Source organism: Zingiber officinale, chromosome 5B (genome assembly GCF_018446385.1).
Source record: "Zingiber officinale cultivar Zhangliang chromosome 5B, Zo_v1.1, whole genome shotgun sequence".
Taxonomy (NCBI): domain Eukaryota; kingdom Viridiplantae; phylum Streptophyta; class Magnoliopsida; order Zingiberales; family Zingiberaceae; genus Zingiber; species Zingiber officinale.
Window position 1 is genome coordinate 94,394,157 of NC_055995.1, and position 23,167 is coordinate 94,417,323.

Below are 23,167 nucleotides of genomic sequence, written 5' to 3' on the forward strand. Positions count from 1 at the left end.
CTCCTCGACGAGAGGATCACAAAGGTATGAAGAACTCACGGAGAAGGGTGCTCGCCGGCCGCCAGAGACGAAGCCCTAGCTTCATCTCTGTTTTCGCCCGAGAGGAGAAGCGCCGTCGCGAGAGGAGGAGAGGAGAAGATTTTGTCACGGGGAAAACCTAAGTTCTCTTCTTATAACTTTAATATTCTGTTAACTAACTATTGCTTAAATACAACTTGATTCAGGTTTTATTAACAAACCCGCGGCTGGTCTGTTGGTTAAGCGAACCTCTGCTTCACCCGAGATTCACGGTTCAAATCCCGGCTTGGACATTTTTGTCGAAACTTCTTTCGTTCAGTAAAAATACCAAACGAACTCCAAAAATTACGTAAAAATACTCTAAAAATTTCTAAAAATCTCTAGAATTTTTCTAAAGTATTTCTAGATTTTTATAAGGACTTTTAGAACTCGAAATAGGAAAAATTGGGTCGTTACAATTCTCCCTCCCTTATAAAAAGTTCGTCCTCGAACTTAGAATAATTCTAGATATATTTCTGTCTCATGCTGTCTCCACGCTCCCCTAGTAACTTTCTCGTGCTTCTGGTTCTACCAGATGACTTTTACTAATGACACTTCTCTGCTTCCTAGTCTCTTGTCTGCTCTGTCCGCTATCTGTGTCTGCTCTCATAGCTAAGATCCTCTTGGATCTACACTGTCTGAGGCTGAATCACTTGGCTAAGGTCATGAATACACTTCTTTAGCATGGAGACATGAAATACATTGTGTATTGCTGACATATCTTGAGGTAAGTCTAGCTTGCAAGTTACCTTCCCAATTCTCTCTGTGATCGGGGTAGGGTCCTACGTATCGAGGACTTAACTTGCCCTTTTTCTCTCGGGTTCTCCGATGTACTCGAACTGTGCTTCTGCTTCAGGTTGGAATACGACTTTCTGTTTACGGCACTCTATGGAGGCACCGTATCAGATCAGGAAGTTCATTCCAAATATGACATCATAGTCAGTCATGTCTAGCACTATCAGATCACAAAAGAGTTCTCTGCCTGCTATCATGACTGACACTGTTCTGAACCAGTGCGTGGATGCCATAACTTCTCCCGAAGGTATTGTTGTCGGAAACTGACTACTGAGTACCTCTGGGGGTATTGCTAACATTTCGGAGAACATCCTGGCTATATATGAATGGGTTGCCCCAGTATCAAATAGAACAGTAGCACTATACTGTAAAATGCTAATCTGACCTGTGACAACTGTTGAGGCGTTGGCTACGTCCTCTCTAGTGAGTGAGTAGATCCTCGCATTCGCCATAGCTGGAGGGACTTCTAATCTGCCCTGGCTGATAAGTGGACCTTCTAGAGCGGACTGCATCTGATATAACTGAGCTGGCTGGCCTGCATACTGAATCTGCTGTGGCTGAGGAAGACCGGTCTTGTTCGGGCACTGCTTGGCCATGTGCCCTTCTTGTCCACATTCAAAGCATCCTCGTGTGCCCTTGCTACAAACCCCTGGGTGGAATTTCCCACAAGTAGCACACTTTGGATAACTGGGTCGCTTGCTAGATGGTCCTCCTTTTGGGTCACTCCCTGATTTGCGCTTGCTGTTGGAGTTCTCTTTCCAGTTAGAGCTGTGGCCTTGCTGTTTTTGAGTGTGAGAGTTTCCTTGGCCTTTGGACTCTGAGGAGACTTGCTTCTGCTGCTTTATGCTGTTCTGGTAATGCTCCGTGGTCAAGGCACTGCTCACTAACTCCTCTGTGGTTTGTGGCCTATGTATGCCACCAGCCACGTTCACTGCTATCTCTGGCCTCAGCATCTTGAGCATCAGCCGAACTCGTTCCTTTTCTGTGCTAACTAATTCGGGACATAGATGAGCCAGTCTGTTGAATTTCTTCACGGCTTCCTCAACTGATAGGTTGCCCTGACGAAACTCCGTGAACTCGTCGTAGTGGCGGTTTGTGACCCGCATGTGAAAGAACTCCTCGAAGAATTCTTTCTCGAAGTTAGCCCATGTCATCTGGTTCACTGGGCGCTTCGCTCTGACTCTCTCCCACCACATACGTGCGTCTCCTGTCAGGCAGAAGGAGGCACACTTCACCTTCTCCAGTTCTGGCCAGTCCAGAAGCTCCATCGTGCTCTCCAGTGTTTTGAACCAGGCTTGAGCATCCCATGGTTCGCTGGTGCCTGAGAAGTTCTCGGGCTTGATTCGCTGCCACTGGATCGTGCCTCTCTCTTCCGTAGCTACTCGTGCAATTGGTCGGTGGAACCTCTATAAATGGGTCGCTAGGTTAGGTTCCGGGTGACTGTGGGAGTATTCGATTAGCCTTTAAGGTGGCTATCTCCTATTCTTTGTTCAGCTAGAATCGAGCCACTAATGTAAGGTCCGGGGAGGCATGCCGCCTCTTCTTGGGGCTCGATGGTGGTGCAGCTAGGCGTCCTCGTGCCATTTCTAAAGACATAGAGGATGTACATAACTAATCTAATCACGTTTAACTAGCTACTATAAACATGTTAGAGGCTATCACACATAAGCATGCTATAATTATTCCTAAACATGAAAGCAAGAAACATAAATAGAGTAGAGGTATTCTTACTTGGAAGACGGCAAGGCTGATGCTGATGTGTGTGATGCTGGAGAATGGGAACCTGGCTCTGATACCAACTGTAACGTCCACCCTTCTTACTACTACTACACTCTAAGGATGACCGTTACTTGACTACTAACTCTACTTAACCGGAATGATAAAAAAATCACATGGAAACCCTACCGAAAAATTTCGGCAGAGTCTCCCTGTACCGGTGACCATATCCGTAAATACATATAGAGTATACTCAGCCACAGGCGGCTGGAACATATATTTTCACAACCACGCAGTTTAATAAATCAAAACATGCAGGTAATGAAAAGCGGAAACATAACTTCTTACTACAAAATTTTCTTATCAACTTATTAAGGAATTAAACTAAACAAATTCTTAAACTAAGTGAGTTCTTTAGCTAAGTCTCAAGGATCTCCATAGTCCACACATCACACACCGTCACAGCATCTCCTTGTCGCCTTCTTCCTTATACTTTAGCTTTTCCTTTATCTGCAGTAGGAGGAAAATAGTATCTATAAGCTAAAAGCTTAGTGAGCGCTATCCTACTCACAAAAACTCGATATGCATGTATATAAATAAAACATGCTAAAACTGAATGCTAACATGTAAAGCTACTCATGCTCATAAATAGCAAAGAAATCAACTAACTGAAAAGCTAACATGTATAGCTACTCATGCTCATAAATAGCAAAGGAATCATGCTAACTGAAATACTAAACATGTATAGCTAATCATGCTCATAAATAGCAAAGGAATCATGCTAACTGAAATACTAAACATGTATAGCTAATCATAGAACTATCCTGTGTATCAATAGGAAACTGAACGGATACATAAGCTGAACTAATTAATGCTAAACTGAGTCTAACTTGTATTCACATATCTAATTTGTGAAATTTTGAAAACTATTTACATAATAGATCAAAATAATAATCATGCTGCTGATGGGCCCGACAACTGTACTTGCTGTGCGCGCATCCCTAACTAAACCCGGGATTGCAAGTTCCGAGTCTAGTAGGGTTTACTAGGTTATCTAAACCTAGGGACGACTGTGGGAGCCCAACCCAATGGATACAGTGCCACTGCTGAAAATAAAATACTGATTTCATAGCTAATTTTCTTACCTTGCTTTAACTAGGTTATCTGAACCTAGAACTAGGTTATCTGAACCTAGAGGCGACTGTGGGAGCCCACCCATTGGACCGTAGTCCCATATAAGCTGAAGCAAGACTAAATAAGTTATTTTAAATGCTTCTACTGCATTAACTGAGCTATTAAAATGCCTACTGTAGCATTATATTGAGCTAAGCATTTTATCAAGCACTTGGTGTGCACTAGAACACACCCTACGTACTGAAAATCTGTATACAAAGCTTAACATAAATCTGCATGCAAAGCTTAACAAAAATCTGCATATTAAGCCTATCAAAATTTACATACTTTACTTATAAAAATCTGCATGCTATAAAAATAGAACTGCTCATGTTATTCCAATAGCAAATAGGAAACTAGAACAACTTAAGCATGCTGTGAAAGTAAAGTCAATTCAACTACTAGGCATGCAATAGAATCTAGAAAATAAGGAACCGTTGCTGTATGGAATTAACAGAATATCATGCTTCACGGAACTTAAACTAGCTTCAAAGGAACTAACAAATGGAAATCTAACTCTCCTCATATCTAATTTCCTTTATGTAGAATTACGGCAGGTTGAGGAAGATATAAATGAACAATTAAAACCCACAGTAAGCTCCTCTGTTCGTGCCCCTCTTGTAACACAATTTAAGCTATAACCTACTGGAATTTAAGAGAAACCAGGTGAAGCTTGTTCACAATAATTCTAACATACATAAATCTGTGCACAAATTTATAGCATTCACAACTCTGTCACAAGGTTCAACAAGTACTAACTCGTTCATAAAAACAATTCCAGTATGTTAATCTGTTCCAGAGATTTCAGAACAATAGGAAGCTTAAGCATTATCTATCAAGACTAAATCCCCTAGCAATCTGTCCAAAACTTTCGGGAGCAGTGGGAAGGATCCGAACATCACCAAATCCCATAGAATCCATCAACCTCTTGATCCAGAATCCCAAACTAATTGAAGGAAAATTGCTACTGAAAACCTAAATTTTATAACTGTTCTTCATGCTTAAAATCCCTATCTTCTTTCTTTAGGGTTCATGGCAGTAAGCATCAAAAACAAAACCCCTCAAACTTGCTTCGAAATCCAAAAGAAAACAAGAATCCGAAAGCCATGAAAACGAATCAAAGCTCGAAACAACTCCTACTGCAGGTGAGAAGCAACTCACCTCGCTGTTCTTGGACTTACAACCGAGAAGAAGGAGGCTTCTAGGGCTTCGGATATATGCTTCCTCGACGATCTCTTGGTATCTTCTTGCTCTCCTCGACGAGAGGATCACAAAGGTATGAAGAACTCACGGAGAAGGGTGCTCGCCGGCCGCCGGAGACGAAGCCCTAGCTTCGTCTCTGTTTTCGCCCGAGAGGAGAAGCGCCGTCGCGAGAGGAGGAGAGGAGAAGATTTTGTCACGGGGAAAACCTAAGTTCTCTTCTTATAACTTTAATATTCTGTTAACTAACTATTGCTTAAATACAACTTGATTCGGGTTTTATTAACAAACCCGCGGCTGGTCTGTTGGTTAAGCGAACCTCTGCTTCACCCGAGATTCACGGTTCAAATCCCGGCTTGGATATTTTTGTCGAAACTTCTTTCGTTCAGTAAAAATATCAAACGAACTCCAAAAATTACGTAAAAATACTCTAAAAATTTCTAAAAATCTCTAGAATTTTTCTAAAGCATTTCTAGATTTTTATAAGGACTTTTAGAACTCGAAATAGGGAAAATTGGGTCGTTACAGCTTCCATGGAGAAACTTCAGAACTAGCTATGAATTGTCGAGTCCCACCTTAAGTCCAAGAATGCTCGAAAAGTAAGGGCCATATCAGACATCGATGAGAAGAATACTGAAACCAGAACCCTTTCTTCGTAGTTAAAAGAAGCATAGACCACCCATGCTTCCGAGCTGGCAGGCAAAGAAACCAAGTTGACTACAAAGGATTTATAGTTTGAGGAGAAGCAACAAGCCTTGGATGCCAAGGTCGTGGAGCTGGAAGTGTTGAAGGCCAAATTGGCCAATTATAAGGCTAGGGAAGCCGATCGGCTTGAATCCCATAAAGTGACTTACTTGCGCTCCCGGGAGTTTAATCTTCTCCTCGACCAGCGGACTTCCAAGATGTTTACTTACAGAGTGTAGAGTGCTATAAAGAAGCTCAGGGACGCCAACCATCTGACTGTGGATATCTAAAAGAATTTCATCCACCTCCAGAAGATTTTAGAAGATATCCAAGACAACGCCTTCCCTGATTTTGCTTAAGACTTTATAAGAACTTTTATCTTTGGGGTTTTATCCCCCCTTTGTTGTAAGAACTTAAGCTATTTTACTGTGAATATCTTTTACTGATGTTGGGACCTTGTGCTCCTCTCTTTGTGTTGTGTCAAGTTGTGTGCATGAATTTGTTTTGGTAGGGCTTAAACAGATGCTAAATGCTTAAGCACATCTTGCTGGCAACCTAAAGTTGGGAATTGTCCTGACCGACTGACCGACCCTTGCTTTAATACTCACATGTGGCCATTGGCTCGGTGGCTCCCGGATGACCTCATCTTTGTCACCTTACCAGAGGTTCCTTGATAAAATATCGACCAAGTGAACAAAAATAGATAGCAATCGACCATTTCAACTTTAATCGACTTATCCGACCAATCAACTGAGTGGTGTCGAGCAAGCAGCTGAGTCATGCCAAGCGAGCTACTGAGTAGTGTCGAGCGAACGGCTACATAATCTCTCTATAAATGCACGGGGGACCCCATCTGTGACTCAGCGTTAGGGCGCAAGAGTTTGAAATTGAACGTCCAACCGAATGGTCAAAGGGCATGGGGAAACCCGCTTTATAACTTGGCGCTAAGCACAAGAGTCTAGAGTTGAACCTCTGACCAAATAGTCAAAGGGCACAGGAAAACCTGCTTATAACGTGGCACTAAGGCTCAAGAGTCTGAAATTGAATCTCAGACTAAATGGTCAAAGGGCATGGGAAAACCCGCTTATAACTTGGCGCTAAGACTCAAAAGTCTAGACTTGAACCTCCGACTGGATGGTCGAAGGGCACAGAAAAATCCATTTATAACTCAGCTATAACTCGACCATTAGATGTCCCCACTTTAGTCAATGTATCATGCTTGTTATAATTAATTTAATATATTTAATTAGCTTTATATATTTTTTATACTTATTAAATATATAAAAATCAAATTAAATAAATAAATTTAAATAATTTACTAAACTAAATAAATAGATCTAATATATCTATATATTTAATAGAATAATAATTATAAATAAAATTTATAAATTATGTTTCTCAATTATTTCCAACCATGATGGTCGGTCCCAAACCCGGATAAAGGAGGAGGGTTGTGTTAGGTTGCTAGTTAGTGTTAAAACTATAACAAATGTTCAATAAATTGACCCGTTAAACTATTATGCTAATACTAGGTTGTTTACCAGAAAGAACGCGTTGTAGGGTCCGACTGTAATATCTCAGCAAGGACCGCTACATCTCTAGAAGTCAGATATAGTGTAAAATATATAAGAGTTCATGTTGTAGGATCCAACTATAATGTATCGACAAGGACAACTGCATCTTTATGAGAACTTGAGTGTAATGTTAAATAGGCAAGAGTTCTCACACCATAGGTTGCATAAGAACAAATATAATAGGAAAACTAATAGTTTAAGATTTGGAACATAGGAACCCTCACTGATAAATTAATTGAGATAGTAGATATGATAATTTACTAGTGAGGGTTCCTATGTTCCAAATCTTAAACTATCTCGTACTATCCTTAGATTACTTACAACCATCGATGGTTGTAAGCCCAAGTGTCCAGTCAACCTTGACCACTTAGACTTACCGTCTCGTACTAAGTATTCGGTCATCTTTGACTCACTTGGACTTCCAATCACTAGGTATCCAGTCGACCTTTGACCCACTTAGATTTTCAACTACCTGGCTTCACTCACTAGGACTTTCACACTGCCTAGCTTCATTAACTAGGGGTTTTCACCTACCTTCACTCACCAAAACTTTTCATCACCTAGCTTCACTCACTAGGATTTCCATCTGCCTAGGTTCACTCACTAGGGCTTTTCACCTGGATTCACTCACCAAGACTTTTATTTGCCTAGCTTCACTCACTAGGATTTTCCAACTACCTACCTTCACTCACTAGGGTTTTTTACCTGAATTTACTCACCAAGATTTTTCATTTGTTTAGCTTCACTCACTAGGTCTTTTCAACTGCTTGGCTTCACTCACTAGGACTTTCACTCCACGTGTCTAGTCAACATTAACCTACTTAGATGTTCTTCTTCTACCAACCTTTTCATTTGTCTTGCCCTTGTTTAACCTCTAATTAGGACTTTCCAATCAAGTATCTGATCAACCTTGACCTAATTAACTCTTCTTCATATTAAACTAATCAAACCTTGACTAGAGAGAATTATACCAATACTCTCCCTAAATGGACAATTGCACTTACAATCTCCATATATTGTCAAACATCAAAACTCAAATATCAAGTCTTAAGCTTGAGCCAACTCAGGCTTAGTCAAATTGGTCGGCCTTGACCTAGGGAAATTATACCAACAATCTCCCCCTTTTTGATGTTTGACAATATGTATAAGTTAGAAACATTCACAAGCCCCAACTTCTTCTCCATACCAATGCATGAATGAATGTTTCTTATATTCTCCCCCTTAACATAAGGGTTTCACAATCTCCCCCTACAAATATGGAAAATTTTCTAACTTAAACTCTATATTCTCCCCTTTGGTACACGTCAAAAACTCTTCTCCTTAGGAGTTATCTCATGTTGTTCACAACCTCACTTGTTGTTCACAACACCACAATGAAAGTTTCATACCCTTCAGTGTACCCATTGCTCACCCTTGAGCATTAATTATATATTTATCTTAGAGCATTCATAAAAATGAAGGTTTCTAACCTTCAATTGTTTAGTTAAAAAAAATCTAAGTCATGTCTTTAAGGAATAACTCTCCCTCAAAACATATTCTAACCTTCTGTCATTGTACCAACAATGACTTAGAGTTTCTAAACCTTTAAAAATTCTAAAATTTTAAGTTTTGAGGTTCAAAATTCAACTTTGAAACTAAACCTTATCCTAAACTCTAACTTAGTCTTCTTTAACCATTCCTTTCTTGTTTCAACAAGAAAACTACTCTTAAATGGTTATCTAAGCACTTCCTAGGGTTAGGAATAGTTATCATGATCGAGCATAGCTTAACAGACTAAAATCAAAACATTTAAACCAAAATTAACATTCTTAATCGATTGGTGTCAGCTACCAGTCGATTACAGCCTCTCTTGATCGATTAAAGTTGAGATTTAATTGATTAATGAGTGTTAATCGATTGCTATAATCAATTATGCCCCTTAATCTATCACATTGATCGATTCCATGAACCATTGTGCTCACAAGAATTCACCTTAATAGATTGACCTAATCAATTAAGGTGTGTTAATCGATTCCCATACTTGAATTTCTGAAATCAATTTCAATCGAATTTCAGAAATACGTAAGTAATTGTACAAAATTTAAAAAATTATGAAAATTCATGTAGACATTAATTATGCCATATACTATCATGAAAAAAAATAGCTTTCTAAGAAAATACATCCAATTTTTAAATATTGACATAAACTTGGAAACTCTTGAAAACTTCAATGTTTCTTCCAAGTTTGTGTATAACTTTCCAATGGTGATTACTATCAACAAATAGTCTTCACTAAGATTTTCTAAAATATTTTTGAAATCATTTTCAAAACTAAATTTCTAACCACAATCTTTGGACCAAATGCACATGACTTGTACATCTGCTTTCCCCATGATTGGATAACACATGATCTATGTGTTTTGATGAAATTAAAACTCAAAAAGATGCACTAAATCAACATCTTGATTTATGTTCATCCTCCTAACATCTCACTTGTATCTAATGTGCACTAAAACACATAAAACCAACTTATAGTTCTTGTGAGATGTAGATTTTATTTTTGTCCTAAACTAAGGGGTCATGCATTTCTATCTAGCTATTTTAAAAATTGATCATCCACCTAGGATGCCACTTATTGATTAATTTTATTTTCCTTACTTTATAAGAAATTAAAATAATGCATGATGATTTATGGCATACATCAAGGATGGATTAATTTTTAAAAGAAAATAAACTATAGCTATATGATGCATGTATGACATAACATGATATTTTTATTTTTCATAACAAGTATGAATACAAATTTATGATGTTATGACATATGATGGCAAACAATCATGACAATTTAGCATAAAGAAAATACCTAGATTATCTCTCTAAGTGTTTCTATCCTTAAACCATTTGATAAGCCAAGGTTTATCATAAGTTGCCCTTTCTTCACAAGAAAATACCAAAATCCCAACTTGACATTTCTTTGACTCTTTCCTAATTGTGCCAATTTTAATTAAGTCTAAATCTTTAAATTTTGACACATTTTACTCTTCCAAAAGAGTAAACATTTAAACCTACATTTTTGAATGTTGACAAAACCTTGAAAATACCTCCAAGTGTTAACTTTACCAAGGTTGGGTCAACTACCCTTTCAATTAGAGTTGACACTCTCTAAACTCATCTAGAGTGTACAGAACACATTCTTCGTAACCCAAAATCTAATGGTGCTCCATGGGTGTGCTAAGTACTCACTAGGGATAACTTCCCTAATTATCTCCCTAATAACCTTTTTAGGCTGCTTCTAGAAGCCTTGGTCACACTAGATACCTCTAGGTCAACTTTAGGGATAACTTTCCTTGTGACCTTCTTAGCAGTTGTCTTAGGCTTCTTAGAAGCTTTAGTCATGTTGGTATTTTCAAGATTAATTTTAGGGATAGTTTCCCTTGAAATCTTGGCTTGTCCCCTAAACCTAGGGTTGGTTTCATAACTATATAAAACCCTATGATAAGAAGGCACATCCTTCTTGGCTTTAGATTTGTAATCCAAACCTCTCCTATCTTTTGATGATTCTTGCCTATTTTGACCTAGGTTTGACTTCTTTGACCCTTTGACACTAATTGTCAATTTTTTTAGGGTCCTCTCCAATTTTTCAAGTCTTGACCTCAAGCCTTAATTTTCATTACATAAGTTCTAAAGTTTTAATTTTTCATTAAAAGCTTGAGTTTTTCTTTTCTTAGGCATGTATCTAAAATTCTTAGAGTTATTGCCTAAGTTATCACCTACCTTCCTAGACTTAGGTGAGGTAGTCCTAGCATGATATGAAACATATTTTTCCTTAATCCTATCATGCTTTCTATTTTCATGATAAATAGCATTAAAATGATATAAATTAGACCTAGCATGTTTTTTATCATGACTTAAAGGAATTGGTTCAATAAATGATACCTTGGGTTTGCTTTTGAGAACTCCCCCTTGAGTTGAGCTTCCTTCTTGACTCTTGGTCGGTATCTTCTTCCATGGGCATTGACTCTGATAATACCCTTTTTGACTACACAAGAAGCACACAATGTGCTCCTTGCCCTTCCGTATCATCGAGCCGACCTTTCTTGGCTTCTCCTTAGCCCACTTGACCCTTCTTCTTGGTCAACTTGGAATACTTACTCTTGTAATATCTACTTTCCCTACACTCAAAGCAAATAATCCTTATTATTAACAATTGAAATTGTTATATCTTAGCTTGTAGGGGTGGCACATGATCCTCCATTTGATCCGGATGTAGAGACTTCTTCATGATTCGGCATTGATGATGCATGCTCCCCCTCAATCTTTAACGTGGATGCTTCTACCTCTTCACCCTCAGATGTTGAGTATCTCTCAACCTCTGAATCCTCATGTACATGAAACAAAGAGTATGCTCTCTCTTTGCCTTTATTGTTGCACTCTATCGAGGATGGATCTTCACCAAATTGCTCGAAAGCTCCTTTGCATTGTGATAACCTCCAATTTGGATCAAAATATTGCTCAGCACTAGATTGACCAATAATTTAGTCACTTTTCCATTGGCCTCACATCAATGAATTTGTTCCTCGCTCTAATTTCTTCTCTTGATGAGCTTTCCTTTTAAATCCTTTGGAGCTTCAAAGCCTTCCATTAGAGCACACCATTATTCTATCTCCATCATCAAGAAATTTTTTATCCTTGATTTCCAAAGATCGAAGCTTGTCATTGTAAATGGTGGAGGCATCCTTGTGTCGAATCTGAGTCCATCTTGAAAATCCATCTTAAAGTTGAGCTCCTTTTTGATGAAGTCTTTGACTTTGTTGACTTTAGGACTTCAACTTCTTCTTCTTCCTCTAGCTCACTGTCCTTTTCTATGATGAGTCCGATAAAGAGTGGTCTCGCTTTGATACCATTTGTTGGGATACTTCGGAGCTAGAAGGGGGTGAATAGCTCGCTCACTTTGAATGATGATCTTTTACAGCAGAATACTCAAAGCTAAGCTCCTCCAATGTTAACAAATAAGATTTACTTGATATCCATCACAAATGAGGTGACTAATCTAAGAATCCAGCCCTCTCTCACACATCCACTATGAAAGAGCTCATTCTCAGAAATAATCTAGAGGTGGAGAAGCCTTGTACAAGCTCACACACAGAAATACTAGAAGAAGAACAAGAAGAAGCTAATATAATATGAAATCTTACAAGATTTACAACAAATGAAATTCTAGCTTCTTACTTCTTACTTGTAGACACCTCTTGATCAACTTGGAAGTGTAGTAACACTTCTCTCTATGTCTCCAAGAATTGGTGTTGAGCGGTGAGAAATTTGTCATGAGAGCTCTAATAAAACAGTGCACAAAAGGGTTACTATTGGCACCTTAATCGATTAAGAATCTCCTTAATCAATCACCACATAAGCAACTTGCATAATGACTACTTTTTTGAAGCTTAATCGATTATCCTAATTGATTAAGCCTTCCTAATCGATTATCCTAGTCGATTAGGAGGCTTTCTGTTCACGCGAGAATTAGCCGTAAGCGATTAGGCCTCCCTGCTTAGTTGCTTACCGTAGCTTCTATTTCCTCCCAGAAACATCTTAATCGATTAGCCTAAACAATTAAGGCTTGTTGAATTGATTACCCTAATCGATTCAGCTCCGTTCTATTTCCGCGATCAAACGGCTTAAATGATTAAGCCTTTAGCTTAATCGCTTAAAACATGGTGTAATTGATTATCCTAATCGATTATCGAACCCTAACTTCCAAAACTAAATCTAGGGTTCCTTGTTTTAGAATGTATACTAAAAGACTAGCTTTTTGTATAAACATTTATTTTGAAATAAGAATCACAATTGGTCAAATATCTTCATTTATGTTAAAAATAGTTATTCATTTAATTTATATTGTAGACAACATGGTGTGTGGTGTCACACAGAAGACCATGTTATCAGTTCCATATAAATTATAAATAATAGCTCACGACCAAAATGGATAGGGACAAACTATTGGAATGGTCGTAGTGTGATTTAGTATTAGTTTATTTTGACTATAAAATTACACTAGTACACTCTGAGTGTATTGAGCAGGACCATTTAAGGTTGTTCTTTTTATACTGATTGCATAAAAGAACAGGAGCTCTGTTATTATGGAAGTAGGTACTCTTAATCCTGATATAATGACAAACACATATATTTAGTATTTATTCCTTTAATTTATCAATGGGTGAGATTTAGTTCATTAAATCAATAGGCCCGATAAGTTGAGAAATAATATTATTTATATAGTGTGTTGTTAATTATAAAAGGAAACTGTGTCCTAGTTATCTAGGTTAATGATGCCCCCTTGAGGAGCTCATAAGGATTTTCATGTAAACCCTGCAAGTGAACTTAGTCTGACATGACAATAAAGTTGAGTGGTACTACTCTTGGAGCTAGATGTTAATTAAGTGAGTGTTAGTAACTCATTTAATTAATGGACATTCGATATCTTAAATATAGGGAGATTAACACATTCCTGATAAAAAGGAGCCCATAATATAATTTGGGAATGGTGCGGTAGTTCAATAATAGCTCTTTAGTGGTATGAGTTATTATTAATGAACTTGAGTTGGGTGTTCGGGGCGAACACTGGAAGCTCGAGCTCATCGGGAGACAAAAGTCAATTCCTCCTCTAGTTCCTTATTGTAGTTTCTTATATAAAGATTTATATTTACCCAAAGCCCAGCTTCTTAAGTCTAAGCTAGGGTCGACCAAGCCTTGCTTGGTGTCCAAGCAAGGGGTCGGCCAAGCCAAGCTTGGACCGGCCAAGCCTTGCTTGGTGCCCAAGCAAGGGGCCGGCCACACATAAACTAGAAAAGGAAATTTTATTTTTTGTTAAAATATTTCCTTTATAGAGATCCATAAAAAGGATTTAAAAGAATCATTTTAATTATAAAATTTTCCTTTTTTAGATCGGTCACAAAAGGAAATAAAAGGAGTTTTTATCTTGTTAAATCTTTCCTTTTATAGAGATCCATAAAAGGGATTTAAAAGAGAGATTTTAATTATTGAAATCTTTTCTTTTATAGACATCCACAAAAGGATTTAAAAGATATATTTTAATTTTATAAAACATTCCTTTTATAGCTATCCACAAAAGGGATTTTAAAAGAGAGATTTTAATTTTTGTTTAAAATCTTTCCTTGTTTAATGAAAGGGGTTTGGCCGACCATGATAGAGAATTAAAAGGAAGTTTTAATTTTGTTTTAAAAATTTCCTTTTTTGCATTCACCAAGGATTATAAAAGAAGAGGAGGTGGTGCCTTATGGTTTAACACATCTTCTATTCTCCTCTTCCCTTCCTTGGTGGCCGGCCCTTCATCATCTTCTTTTCTTCTTCTTCTTTGTGGTCGGCGGCATCAAGCTTGGAGTTCAATTGGTGGCCGGATACTTGGAGGTGAAGAAGAAGAGAAAGGAGGTTCCCTAGTTGTGATATCCTTTTGGTGGCCGAAAGCTTGGAAGGAAGAAGAAGGTTTGGGTGGATTTCATCTTGGTAGATCGTCGCCCACACGAAGTTCAAGAGGAGGAGAGGAATACAATAGAAGATCAAGAGGTTATTAAATCTTCAAAGAAAGGTATAACTAATTATTAGTTTCCACTTCATAATTAGTTCATATTCTTTGAATGGATCCTGAAATACCAACACAAGAGGCTATCAATTTTAGGCTATCGATTTTGTGTTTAATTTCATGTTTCGATCTTGTGCTTCTATTGAGGTCTCTTTAGTTAAACCGAGGGTTACTGTAAGAAGTTTAAACATTGAATTTCTTTGAAAGGTTTTGTCTAGGAAGTGGTGAATGATCCCATACCTAAGAAGGCCTAGTGCCTCGCCATGTTTAACCTGGAAGCCAATCTTTGAAATAAATGTTTAATTATCTTCTGTAATATGGTTTAGCTTCTGAAGAACACATCGGTTGAACTTGGAGTAAAAATGTTAAGTTTCGTTTCCAATCAAAGTTTAACTTCTGAAGAGCAACTTGGATTAATAATGTTAAGCATCGTTTGTAATCCAAGTTTAACTTCAGTAGAGCACATGGGTAGCTAGGAAAAGTTCTGTGCTTGTACAAAATTTTTGTATAGGGGAACAGAACAGAATCCAAGTGTAGCAACCAACACCTTGCCCAATATCTAGTCAACCGTGACATGTTTGGACTCCTTATTGCCTATCATCCAGTCACTCTTGGCCTACTAGGACTTCTTCACCAAGTGTTCAGCCAATCCTTTGACTCACTTGGACTTTTCTCCTCGTTCCAAGTCTTTGGTCAATCTTGACCCACTTAGACTTACCATCTCATGCCAAGTATCTGATCAACCTTAATCCACTTGGACTTTCAATCACTAGGTATCCGATTAACCTTTGACCCACCTAGATCAACTGCCTAGCTTCACTCACTAAGACTTCCTCACTGCCTAGCTTCATTCACTAGGGCTTTTCACCTACCTTTACTCACCAGGACTTTTCATCACTTAGCTTCACTCACTAAAATTTTCATCTGCCTAGCTTCACTCACTAAGGCTTTTCACCTGGCTTCACTCACCAGAACTTTTATTTACCTAGCTTCACTCACCAGGATTTTTCAACTACCTAGCTTCACTCACTAGGGCTTTTCACCTGACTTTACTCACCAAGATTTTCCATCTTCCTAGCTTCACACACTAGGTCTTTTCAACTGCTTAGCTTCACTCACCAGGACTTTCACACCATGTGTCTGGTCAACATTGACCTACTTAGATTTTCTTCTTCTGCCAACCTTTTCGTTTGTCTTTCCCTGTCTAACCTCCAATTAGGACTTCCCAATCAAGTATATGATCAACTTTGACCTACTTGACTCTTCTTCATATTAAACTAGTCAAACCTTTGCCAGAGAGGAATTGCACCAATAATTCCCCTAAATGGATAATTACACTTACAATCTTCATATATTGTCAAACATAAAAACTCAAATATCAAGACTCAAGAAAGAGCCAACTCAAGCTTAGTCAAACTGGTCAACCTTGACCTAGGAAAATTAGACCAACATAATGCCCCCATGACTTTCTGAGATTGTATGATAACTATCTTCTCAGATTTGGTAGAGGATATAATGGAGGTATTTATGAATAATTTCTCAATATATGGAACTAGTTTTGACTCATGTTCAGCTAATCTTTCCAAAGTTCTCCAGAGATGTGAAGAAGTGAATTTGGTCCTCAATTGGGAGAAATGTCACTTCACGGTAAAGGGGATAGTGTTGGGACATAAAATTTTAGAACATGGAATAGAAGTTGATCAGGCAAAGATCACTACAAGAAAAAGCCTCATAGACATCGGTGGAACAACAACAGTTTTAGCAAAAACTGATGTCTTTGAGTATTTTACACCGGTTTTTCCAAAAACCGGTGTCTATAAGCGCAGATTTTCGCTCATAGACATCGATTTTTTAGCCGATGTCTATGAGCGCTTTTTTTTGTTAATAGACATCGGTTTTAATAGCGGTTTTTAAAACCCGATGTTAATGAACCAAAAAAAAATAATTTAATTTTTCAACCAGCCAAAATTTATAACACTTCACAAAGTTCCCTCCAAACCTAAATCAATATCGCACCCCTTCTCTCAGCCTAAACCTAAACCTAAACCTCCGACCATCTCTCTTAGCCTCATCTCCCTCTTCCCCTTCTTGGATCTCTTCCCCTTCCTGGATCGATGCCCCTTCCTCTCCCGATTAGGATCAAAACCACCTGCTTCGATCCTAAGCAAAATCGTAGTTCCATTCTGCCTCCTCGTCCGATCCTCTCTTCCTCCTCCTCCTTCCTCTCTTCGCTCTTCCCAGCTAAGGTAGGGGCCGACAAGATCCAAACAGCTAGAGGACGCCCACGACCATCATGGCACGGTTGGTCGGCAACATGAGGGAATCCGAAGGAAGAGAGAACAACACCGAGATCTCTGATCTTGTGTAAAGGGGTCTCCTTCTTCTGAAGCAGAGAGATCGAGTGCAGTACAAGAATAACGAAGTATGTCTGCCTGTTAAAACCCTAAAATTGCAGGCATAAAGGCTCTCCGTGCTTCATTTTCTCCTTCTCGGCCTCTTCGCTCACTGGGTACATGGTCATCTTCAAAACCTCTCGTTTCCTCTTTTCATTCTTCTTAATCGTCTGATTGCTAAAGGTTGAGGATGGGGTTTGGGGTTAACCTCTCTATAAAGCGCCGAAGCCTTTTCTTTTCCCCCGACTTTCTCCTTCTCGCGACTTCGGACTTCACGCGACCGAGACCGGCGATTTCTTCTTCTCTCGGTGGCGCCGGCGAAGAGCGGACCTTGGAGCGTTGAGAGGAAGAGAGGTTAGTTACAGCCGAACCTTCTTTCTCCCCGATCCCTTCCTCCCTTCTCTGATCTCGGTGAACAACGGCGACGGATCTCGATCGGTGGATTTCGCCGGCTGTCGGGAGGGAACCAAGGGCATCGGCGTTGGATCAGGCCAGCATCGATTGTTTGGAGGAGGTAACAACCATTGTTCCTTCCCGATCTCTGTCCCTGTTCGTCGGCAAGAACAAGTCGTTGCCCTAACTTCGATCTTGGAGGTAAGGGTTTGGTTTTGGTTGTGAATTCGAACCTTGATCCTTTCTAGTGTTGATTCAGGTGGTTCTTTCTGGGAAGCAGAGACTGGTATTTTGGTCCCGGCCACCACAACTCTGTTGGATCGATCTCTTCTTCGTATCAGTGATCATCTCCGGTGATTGAAGGGTGCAGAGGTAATGAGGTCGATCTGTTGTTGTTGTTAACAGGTTGTTTTGATGACTTCTTGTTATTCTTTCTTCTTGATCCGGCTAGTGAAGATGCACTATGTAATGTTCTGTTTGTAGGGGATTGAGGTACGGTTTAGTTCTTGTTCCTTACCCTTGTGCGATCATTAGTTGCAGTAGATGTTACCTAATGAATCCTGTGTGTTTTGAGCTGGATCCACGGCAGAGTCAATAAGAATTTGTTTGTTCTGGTGTTGGAGGTTAAGGGTATGATGTGTTACTAGTTAACAAGGATAAGAGTTGTTATATTGGGTAATTGAATGTTGTAAATAAAGATTAACCTGAATCTGAAATGGTTTCAATGACATTTAGGTTTCATGTTAGGTGATTATGGAAGATTGTAACCTTGAAGATCTAATGGGAATTTAGATATTGGATGGTTTAGGTTAGAATATAAATTTAATATGGTTATGTTAAAAGAAGGGAGTCGTACCTATGGTTAGCGTTTCTTTTGTATGTTCATTTCCTCCAGGTTTTTGTAATTTAATTTCCACCCTCTAGGGTTTTTTTTTTAATTCAGTTTTCGATGCCTAATTCCACCCTGCTTCTTTCTGACATACATTTACACATTGTTTCAGAGGATGCGATGTGCTTATTTTAGATACTGGATTGGGAAGTGCAGAGAATCAAGCAAGGGTCAAGGAGTTGCTTCATGTGGAGGAATCAAAACTAGAGGAGGATGAGGGTAAGTGTTTTTACTCATAATATTATTTTAGTTTCTGTTCAGATCAGTTGGCACTCGATTCTGTGCTTTAGGAAATACCACTCCAGCAGTGAGATGGGTTCGAGATGATAAATATGATTGCATCCGATTAAAGCATTGCAAGGTGAGCTTCACTGTGTATCCCCCCTTCAGTGTACATATGTATCTGTATAGTAATTAATTTCAATATAGGCACATCAAATTACCTTAATTGTTTCTGGACATAGACTTAATCCTTTGGATTACTTTATTTTAATTGGTAGAGTATTTGCCACTACCTTTCTATTATTCATTCTTTTGCTTTGCAGGTTGTGAAAAAATTGATTGGCATCGGAAAGGAGACTATTTCACTACTGTCGTTCCTAGTGATATCCTAATTATGAATTTTAGTTGTACCTATTTTTAGTCATTCCTAGTGCCTATTTTATATCTCAGTTTTGTTTCTTTCTTTTTTCTAATACACACTGACAAATTGGAAATATATAAAAATCATGACATTATACCTAGTTACCTAGCCTTTGAGGCTGGAATCAGGATGAAACCTAAAGTGCCCTGAAAAGTTTAGGCATACCAAATTTTCTCAGTTTAATGACAGAGGTCAGTTGTGTTGCAAACTTTGTTATTTTCCTTGTTTTTCATTTACCGCGTCTAGATTAAGAAACTATGGCTTTCTAACTCAAATAAAAATTGCAATTCCTGCCTATCTTAGACCTAACATTAACTTATTAATTGAACAGGTGTTTTAGATTGTAAATTTCATCCGAGGCAGCCATGGCTATTCACAGCTGGAGCAGATTCTGTCATTAAACTGTATTGCCACTAATGATAGATTCTCCAGGAAACTTTGAAGAATCTCCTCGAGTCAAGATACGTGAGTACTTGCTGATCCTACATGACTACGGTAGCAAGTTCATGTTCTTTACTGAAGCTGCAACCTATTTATGAGGTCGTTCTATATGGCACCGGCACCTAGAGCAAGTTCGTGTTCTTTGCTAAAATTGCAATCTATTTACAAGGTCTTTAGGTTAGTTTTGTTGTTAATTTATTTTATTGTTGGCTGCTAAAACTGTCTATAATTTCTAAATTACTTATAAAGCTATATCCTTTTATGTCGACTTATAATTTATTTTATTAAGATTTTTGAACTTACGCATCACCTTCAGATTTAAGTTAGTTACTTTATTTTCATTGTCTTTGAAGGACTACTGTTATTATATATTTTCCTGGTTTCTTGTCATGGTTATTCCTTATCCTATATCCTTTATGTACTTTCTTTTGCTTTAGATGCTAGAACAAAAAGCAAACTAATGTAACCCAGTGTGCTGATGTAGCTGCTTCAGAAATAAAGCATAGTTAAAGATCCCCAGTAGATGATGCAGTGCTCATTCCTTGCATAAACAAATCCAAACACCAAGCAAGGTATATACAAAAAATACAATGAAGGTCATATGTAGACACGTTGGAAGGTTTCATACCAAAACATTGTAGTCGTCACCAAAACCTCCAAGGGTCCTTAAATAGGGGAACATAATTTTCCGTAGGAGGGAGGAGACGAAAAGATTCTACCGTCTTTTGAAGTACAGGGCCCAACTGCAGAAAAAACCCAACCGTTCAGAATGTTACGGATTTGAAAGAATTTTAGTTCTGAAACTGGAATCATATGATCCTGAAATCAGGGAGATAATAACAAGTTGTTTTTTTCCTTGTTGAATAACTTCATTTTAATAATTTTTCCCAAGTCATGCTTTGCTTTACAACCTAACCATCCACAAGCATTGTCAAGCCTTGGCAACATATATATACATGGATTGGTAAGCTTTAGAAATGTTTGATGACAACTGTGCGGATAGTTTATTTTTGTTCCTTAATGAAACTTCTCTTCATGCAGTAATATGATGAGTGTTGTTGCATCATTCTATAAGGCAATTTTAGCAGTTACAACAGGGATATCTGTGCCCTTCAACAACTTGGCTATTATATACAAGCAACAGGTAGAGTACTATATCTGCCTTTTTCATTGCTAGTTTGAGAGTTACTGCATATTGCCTCATTTAATAGAAGAAAGTCATATAATTTGTCTATCATCTTCTTTGTTGTCTTTGCCCCTAGTTGGAAATTGATAGTTCTCTTGTATTACAATAGGGAAATTATGCAGAAGCGATAGCCTGTAAATTTGATTGGATTATAGTTTTATATTGATTGGATTATAGTTTTAAATTTGATGGAATGCTTGCCTTTATGCACAGAGACTATGCTTTGCATCGGAAGTGAATGGCATCGTTATCCTTCTTCATTTTTTATGCCTTCGTACATTAAGGAAGTTCAATGGATAAATGAAGGATTTAGGGGTCTTCTCCCATATCCTTTTAATTCAAGTTTGGGAGGCATGACAACTACCCCACCTTATTTCAATGACAAGAACAAGGGTTCTCATGGCCAATATGTGTCTATTAATGGGATTTTCAATGTCTTTCTTACCACGCTAATCCTACTTCTGATTGGATTTGCAGCTTCAAGATATACCCATATCCAACTCGAGGAAGTGACTTATTGACATGGGAGGTAGGTGTACCTCTTTAGTTCCGCTTTTAACCAAATATCCATATAAAGATTCATTTGTGTGCTCTTAACAGATCTATTCCTACAACGTTGTTATCTAGGATTAGCATTTATTTTGTTAAATGTGATTTATGCACCTATAATTATTCTGGTGAAGTTAGCATTCTATTAAACTAGATTATGACCTTTGCAGAGAACTTATTGGTAACCAAGGACTTTGTGAAGATAGCAAATTTTGGCCTTGCTCGTGAAGTTCATTCGAAGCCACCATTCACAGAATAGGTTTCAACACGCTGGTAAGCATGTTTATGACAAGCACTTGTGATCTTATATTTTTTATTTGATACATGTACACATTTGTTTTAGTTATTTGACATATGGTGGATTTATGTGTTTTTACAGTTTACAAATCTCAAGTACGTCAGAGTTGAAATTGATGTGGGCTAAATGCATGCTAGATTACATTTGAAGTGCGGTTCTACCTTGATGTGTTAAAAGAATGTTCTACCTTGATTTTGATATCTATTAGCTAGCTTTTGATGTAAAAAGAATGTTTGGGTATTTTATGGATATTGTTGTAAGAAGATTATTTATATAATTTGTGAATATTTGTGTATTTTATGGATATTATTGAATGAAGAATATTTGTATAATTTTTGAATATTTGTGTATTTTTTTTGTTATTGTCGATTTTTCATTGTTTCGAAAATCAAATGTGCTGTTAAAAAATATACATATTACATCGGTTTTCCACCGCTGCAAAACCAGTGTTATTAACTAATATTACATCGGTCATTTACCACTGCCAAAACTGGTGTTATTAACATACAATATTACATCAGTTTTACACCGTTGATGAAACGGTGTCGTTAAGTGATACTACACCAGTTAATAACCGATTCAAAGACCGATGTCGTTAAGTGATACTACACTGGTTTTAACCCGATGTCTAAAATGACAGACTTTTAACATCGGCTTCATAGACATCGGTCGAAAATGAAATAGACACCGGTGGAAAACCGATGTCTATGAAGGTTTTTGTTGTAGTGGGTAGAAGCTATTGAGAAACTTCTCTTGCCAATTAATGTGAAGGGAGTACGAAGCTTCTTGGGTCATGCAGGATTTTATTGAAGATTTATAGAGGATTTCTCTAAAATTTCCAAGCCATTGACTAACCTTTTGATTAAGGATGCAGAATTCTATTTTGATAAGAACTACTTGGAAGCCTTCGAGAAAAATCAAACAAGCCCTTACTACCACCCTAGTGATTCAAGCACCGGATTGGAAACTTCCATTTAAAATAATGTGTGATGCTAGCAATTTTATAGTAGGAACAGTATTGGGGCAAAGGAAAGATAAAAAAAACTTCATGCCAGCAAGATTCTTGACGAAGCCTAAGTGAACTACGCAACCACAGAAAAGGAATTATTGATAGTGGTCTTCGCATTGACAAATTCAGGTCATACTTGGCGGGATCAAAAGTTATAGTCTATATGGATCACATAGCCATACGATATCTACTCAATAAGAAAGATGTTAAACCACGACTGATTAGATGAACATTACTTCTTAAAATTTTAACTTAGAAATTAGAGATAAGAAGGGAGCAGAGAATGTAGTGGCGGATCATCTATCTAGAATATGACAAGAAGGACGAAGGGAACCGAAGGATGATTTGCCTATCAATGATTTTTTCCAGATGAGCATCTTTTATCAATTACTAGTGCAAAAGCACTATAATATGCAGATATTGCAAATTTTCTCGCTAGTAAGGTTATTCCACCAAATCTTTCTTACCAACAAAAAGAGAAATTTTCTCTGATACTAAGTATTATGTTTGGGATGAACCCTTCCTTTACAAGAAATGTGGAGATGTAATCTACCAAAAATGCGTTCCCGAAGAGTAAACTAAAGAAATTTT

The 23,167-nt window shown here is 37.9% G+C and overlaps 2 long non-coding RNA genes across 2 annotated transcripts; both read left to right on the forward strand.

Annotated features, from left to right (window-relative positions):
- Positions 1-17,296: 17,296 nt before the first annotated feature.
- Positions 17,297-18,818, forward strand: LOC121987644. The gene is made up of 4 exons (XR_006113683.1): positions 17,297-17,682; positions 17,821-17,933; positions 18,563-18,669; positions 18,741-18,818. It is a non-coding gene; the product is annotated as an uncharacterized LOC121987644 (long non-coding RNA).
- A 2,392-nt stretch (positions 18,819-21,210) lies between these two features.
- Positions 21,211-21,666, forward strand: LOC121987645. Its single transcript, XR_006113684.1, has 3 exons — positions 21,211-21,249; positions 21,440-21,542; positions 21,649-21,666. It is a non-coding gene; the product is annotated as an uncharacterized LOC121987645 (long non-coding RNA).
- Positions 21,667-23,167: the final 1,501 nt, after the last annotated feature.